At 37.4% G+C, this 6022-nt stretch overlaps 1 pseudogene; it reads right to left on the minus strand.

Moving 5' to 3' along the window:
* Nucleotides 1–792: 792 nt before the first annotated feature.
* On the minus strand, nt 793–915 carry Gm23708 (annotated as a pseudogene).
* Nucleotides 916–6022: the final 5107 nt, after the last annotated feature.

Raw genomic sequence — 6022 nt, forward strand, 5'->3', positions numbered from 1 at the left:
TGCCCCTGCTGCCCTGATTAGCTGAAGCTGTGTGCCTGGTGAGGTGGCATGGCCTGCTGTGCATGGATGGGAACTGAGAGTATAAAAGAGTGAGAGGCCCAGGGTTCGGGGGAGATATAAACAAGGGAGATATATAAACAAGAAGAAACAGGACTGAATAAACGTGTGCAGAAGGATCCTGTTGCAGCTTCATTCTTCCTGGCCAGTTGAGCGCGCGCAAGACTAGAGCTCATGTCTGTAGCTGCATATGTAGCAGAAGATGGCCTAGTCGGCCATCATTGGGAAGAGAGGCCCCTTGGTCTAGCAAACTTTATATGCCCCAGTACAGGGGAACACCAGAGCCAAGAAGTGGGAGTGAGTGAGCAGGGCAAAGGGGTTGGTATAGGGGACTTTTGGGATAGCATTTGAAATGTAGATGAAGAAAATATCTAATAAAAAATTATAAAGAAAAGAGAGTGAACTCAGGAGTGTTATGCATTACTGCTCATGCATTACTGTACTGGGCAGGGCCATAATGAGTATGGTCATGCCCAGACCTCTGGGGAGCCAGAATGGTTTTCATCTCATGCTAGCTCCCTTTCAGGGTCTCATGGTGCCAGTCTGGTGGTCGTTTCAGGGTTGCTACTCTACCAACCCACATAAGTGGTCATCTGTTTAGGGACCATGGACCACAGGTAGGATTCTTCTAGTCTTTGTCTTGCTTCCCATCCTGAAAGCCAGTGCAGTACTGCCTGATACCAGACTGGTAGTGATCTCAGCTGATTTGTTTTTGTTTTGTTTTTCACCCCAGGGAATATTAGGCTGCTAACCATTCAGATGTCCATAGGTCAGAACATTGATGTAGTATCTCTCCTCTCTGCCAGCTACTGACACACACGTGACAGCAGTCACATCTGTAAGGCCTCCAGGGGCAGGTGCTAGTAGTTTTAAAGCCCGAAGACTTTGCTACTGAATGTTAAAACATATTTTTAAAAAATTTCTGAATCTGGAACTGAAACCTGAAAATGTATAAAAAAAGTAAACCAAAATATTTTATTGCTAGAAAGTGTGAAGAGGAATTATATAGTTTGATGTGTTATGTACCACATATGCCTTTGCCAGCTTACCTTGATAACCTTTTATATGTAGTTGGAATTATCTTACCACAATTAAAGATGGCAGTTTAGAATATGTTGAGATTCAAAAAGAAGCAAATTCTTTCTAATATCAAACTTGGAATTGTAGGCCAACGGATTTGGGCTAAAATGTTTCTAAGTGCATTAGAAAAATAAGGGATTAGCTCTTAAACTTTATTGATTAGGCACTCTGATAATAATGGCAAATAATATGTGACAGGGTATTGATTATGCCAGAAAATAAAAAGCTTAACCAAGAGTACAGAAATGTTCAACCAATCACCAAGTCTAAAAATGTTCTATTGCAGGATCTGACTTAGGAATAGAGAAGAGGCAATATTAATACTGGGATTTTTATTGAAAGCATTTTTTGAAAGTTTCCTTGATTCATAGTGTTCACTGATTGCAGCTAAGTAAGCATTTAGAGGATCTCCTTTTTATAGCCCTATTCAGTTATGTGTGTGGCGACTGCCTATCTTTCCTGACATTATCAAATGAAGAGATGTTTTTATTAGCCTGAAGCTAAGCTTCATAAAATCTTTGTTTCAAACACATTGTAAGTCGCCGTGCATTTCCTGACCACTTCTAAGTTATTTTATTTTTCTGTAGCATGTTTCATGCAGACATTTTTCCATTCAAATAAAAGTGCTAGAGCTTTAGTGTTTGTTTTTCCATTTGTATAAATGTCTCAAAGCCTTTTAGTATACAAAGCCTTTGCTATGTCTCAACTTACATTTTAAGTAAAAATAAATTACTGTGACTCTTTCACTTGGAAGAAGATGGAAAAATAAATTTAACTCCCTACAACTATTACTTGAAAAATTAATTTCTGGTTGTAAATATTAGGTATTTAAATATTTTGTGCCTGTTGTGTTCTTTCTATGACAATAACACGTAATGGTAAGTTATTATACATTGCCTCCCCAATTAGAATCATAACTTATAATTTATTTATGATGGGAAAATTTATATAAGATCCTCAGAAAATACCGCAAGTCAAGATTATATTTTGATATTTATGACTATACATTAAAAAAATGATAACAAATGCATTTACAATGAAAATTATACTTATATTGAGTACAACCATAGAATACTAAATACATGTTTTCTAGTTTACAATATTTTTTATTAGAATGAAAAAAACTGTGTTTTTCAAGTCATAAGAAACTAAAAGTCTTTGTCACTACCATCTTACACATTAGTATATCAAAACCCCCTTAATTTACTTCAAAATCATACAAAGAAAAATTAGGTAACCATTATCTTGGAAGACACAAATAAGACCAAGATAATGGTGTGGGAAACCTGATGTTGTAATATTTCATCCTCACAACATTATAACCAATTTGGAAAAAAAAAATGGCACTCTGATCTCTAAATGATGAAGTTCTGGAAAGGAACATGTGCTTATTTTCGATGTTTTCACTAAAATTTCACATTGCTACCTAAAAGAAAATAACAACAACAATTTAAATGAAAACTAAGAAACTCAGTGAATAATGTTTTCTTTCCTCCTTACACCCTTTTCTTCACATCATAAGACTCTCCACGAAACAGAAAGCTTTAGGATGTCATTTGTTTCAGATTCTGGAACCATGGCTCAGCACAATGGAAATAGAATAATTAGAATTATCATCAGGACGTCTACACAAATACTGTGAAAATAAAGGTATACTTATTGAACATATTGCATTCTGCCAAGATTTTTTTTTTGATGTACAAAGCCTCAGTACCTAATATGGTGAGTAAATATGGAGAGTTTAATCTTAAAAGGTGATTAAAAATAAAACTGAGGTCTTACAGATGAACCTAAGTGAGGGATTAGCTGACTGTACCAGGATGTATGGAGGCAACCATCCCTAAGACAGGGAGAGAGTACAAGAGGACATGAAAATTCTCACCACTAGCCAGGGTGTCTCATACCTATAATTCAAATACTCAAGGAAACAGAAACAGGTGGATTTCTGTTAGTTCACGGCCAGTTTTACCTATACAACGAGATCCAGAATATTCAGGGCTACACAGACAGACCCGATAAGAAGAAAATATCACCATCACTAAAATTACTAAACCTTGGGTTTCTAGTTGCCAGACCTAAAGTAGATTTGAATATTGTTTTGTTGCTATTTAGTTTCAAGACACTCATTGTGACAGGCTCCTTAGCAAATTTATACCACATTTTTCAAACTGAAGAGAATGCATGCCATAAGTCAGAGCAAATCCAGTGGTGTTAGTGAGAAACTGAGTATTCGAGAATGGAGTCAATCATTCTTGACAGTCTTCTATGAGGACAGCTTTCAGCTTCTCCAGGAATTCATTTGTATACTTGAAATACTAGTGGTCTTTTCCATGCTTAATGGTGTTTGAATTTCATTTACTAAAAATTGAAATATTATTCCAGGAAAGTAGTCTGGTACAAGTGGCTTTTTAAAATAGATGGTTCAAAATATTGTTTTCAAAATAAGAATTTCTGCATTATAAAAACCATAGGTAACTATTTGGGGCAGAAAAATCTAAACTCACATTGATACAAATGAACACACATGTACATGCACGCTCACTCACATATTCACATTTACCTAAGCGTCACATATAAGCATAATATTGAAGTATCATTAACTACTAAACATATGCAGTAGTTGTCTTAGTTGTTGTAGTATATTCTGTTGGTGCTCCAAGTTCCAGCTCCTGTATACCTCCTCTAGCAAGGCCACACCTCTTAATCCTTCCTAAGCAGTTTACTAACTCATGACAAAGTATTCAAATACATGAGTATATGGGGCCATTTTCTTTTTTTTTTCCTTTCTTTTTAATTAAATTTTTAAATTTTTTATTTTTATTAGGTAATTTCCTCAATTACATTTCCAATGCTATCCCAAAAGTCCCCCATACCCACCAAGCCAATCCCCTACCCACCCACTCCCCCTTTTTGGACCTGGTGTTCCCCTGTACTGGGGCATATAAAGTTTGCAAGTCCAATGGGCCTCTCTTTCCAGTGATGACCAACTAGGACATCTTTTCAGACATATGCAGCTAGAGACAAGAGCTCCTGGGTACTGGTTAGTTCATATTGTTGTTCCAACTATAGTGTTGCAGTTCCCTTTAGCTCCTTTGGTACTTTCTCTAGCTCCTCCATTGGGGGCCCTGTGATCCATCCAATAGCTGACTGTGAGCATCCACTTCTGTGTTTGCTAGGCCCCTGCATAATCTCACAAGAGACAGCCATATCGGGGTCCTTTCAGCAAAATCTTGCTAGTGTATGCAATGGTGTCAGCATTTGGAAGTTGATTATGGGATGGATCCATGGATATGGAAATCACTAGATGGCCCATCCTTTCATCTCAGCTCCAATCTTTGTCTCTGTAACTTCTCCCATGGGTGTTTTGTTCCCATTTCTAAGAAGGGGCAAAGTGTCCACACTTTGGTCTTTGTTCTTCTTGATTTTCATGCGTTTAGCAAATTGTATCATATATCTTGGGTATTCCAAGTTTCTGGGCTAATATCCACTTATCAGTGAGTACATATTGTGTGAGTTCCTTTGTGATTGGGTTACCTCACTCAGGATGATGCCCTCCAGGTCCATCCATTTGGCTAGGAATTTCATAAATTCATTCTTTTTAATAGCTGAGTAGTACTCCATTGTGTAAATGTACCACATTTTCTGTATCCATTCCTCTGTTGAGGGGCATTTGGGTTCTTTCCAGCTTCTGGCTATTATTAATAAGGCTACTATGAATGAAGTGGAGCATGTGTCCTTCTTACCCCTTGGAACATCTTCTGGATATATTGCCAGGAGAGGTATTATGGGATCCTCTGGTAGTACTATGTCCAATTTTCTGAGGAACCGCCAGGCTGATTTCCAGAGTGGTTGTACAAGCTTGCAATCCCACCAACAATGGAGGAGTGTTCCTCTTTCTCCACATCCTCACCAGCATCTGCTGTCATCTGAATTTTTCATCTTAGCCATTCTGACTGGTGTGAGGTGGAATCTCAAGGTTGTTTTAATTTGCATTTCTCTGATGATTAAGTATGTTGAACATTTATTTCAGGTGTTTCTCTGCCATTTGGTATTCCTCAGGTGAGAATTCTTTGTTCAATTCTGAGCCCCATTTTTTAATGGGGTTATTTGATTTTATGGAGTCAACCTTCTTGAGTTCTTTATATATATTGGATATTAGTCCCCTATCTGATTTGGGATAGGTAAAGATCCTTTCCCAATCTGTTGGTGGTCTCTTTGTCTTATTGACTGTGTCTTTTGCCTTGCAGAATCTTTGCAATTTTATGAGGTCCCATTTATCGATTCTCGATCTTACAGCACAAGCCATTGCTGTTCTATTCAGGAATTTTTTCCCTGTACCCATATCTTCAAGGCTTTTCCCTACTTTCTCCTCTATAAGTTTCAGTGTCTCTGGTTTTGTGGAGTCCTTAATCCACTTAGATTTGACCTTAGTACAAGGAGACAGAAATGTATCAATTGACAATCTTCTACATGATAACAGCCAGTTGTGCCAGCACCATTTGTTGAAAATGCAGTCTTTTTTTCCACTGGGTGGTTTTAGCTCTCTTGTCAAAGATCAAGTGAACATAGGTGTGTGGCTTCATCTCTGGGTCTTCAATTCTGTTCCATTGGTTTACTTGTCTGTCACTATACCAGTACCATGCAGTTTTTATCTTCTTTAATGTCTTTCTTCAGAGACATGAAGTTCTTATCATACAGATCTTTCAGTTCCTTAGTAAGAGTCACGCCAAGGTATTTTATATTATTTGTGACTATTGTGAAGGGTGTTGTTTCCCTAATTTCTTTCTCAGCCTGTTTATCCATTGTGTACAGAAATGCCATTGACTTGTTTCAGTTAATTTTATATCCAGCTACTTCATTGAAGCTGTTTATCAGGTTTAGGAGT

The sequence above is a fragment of the Mus musculus genome, chromosome 5, assembly GCF_000001635.26.
Source record: "Mus musculus strain C57BL/6J chromosome 5, GRCm38.p6 C57BL/6J".
Taxonomy (NCBI): domain Eukaryota; kingdom Metazoa; phylum Chordata; class Mammalia; order Rodentia; family Muridae; genus Mus; species Mus musculus.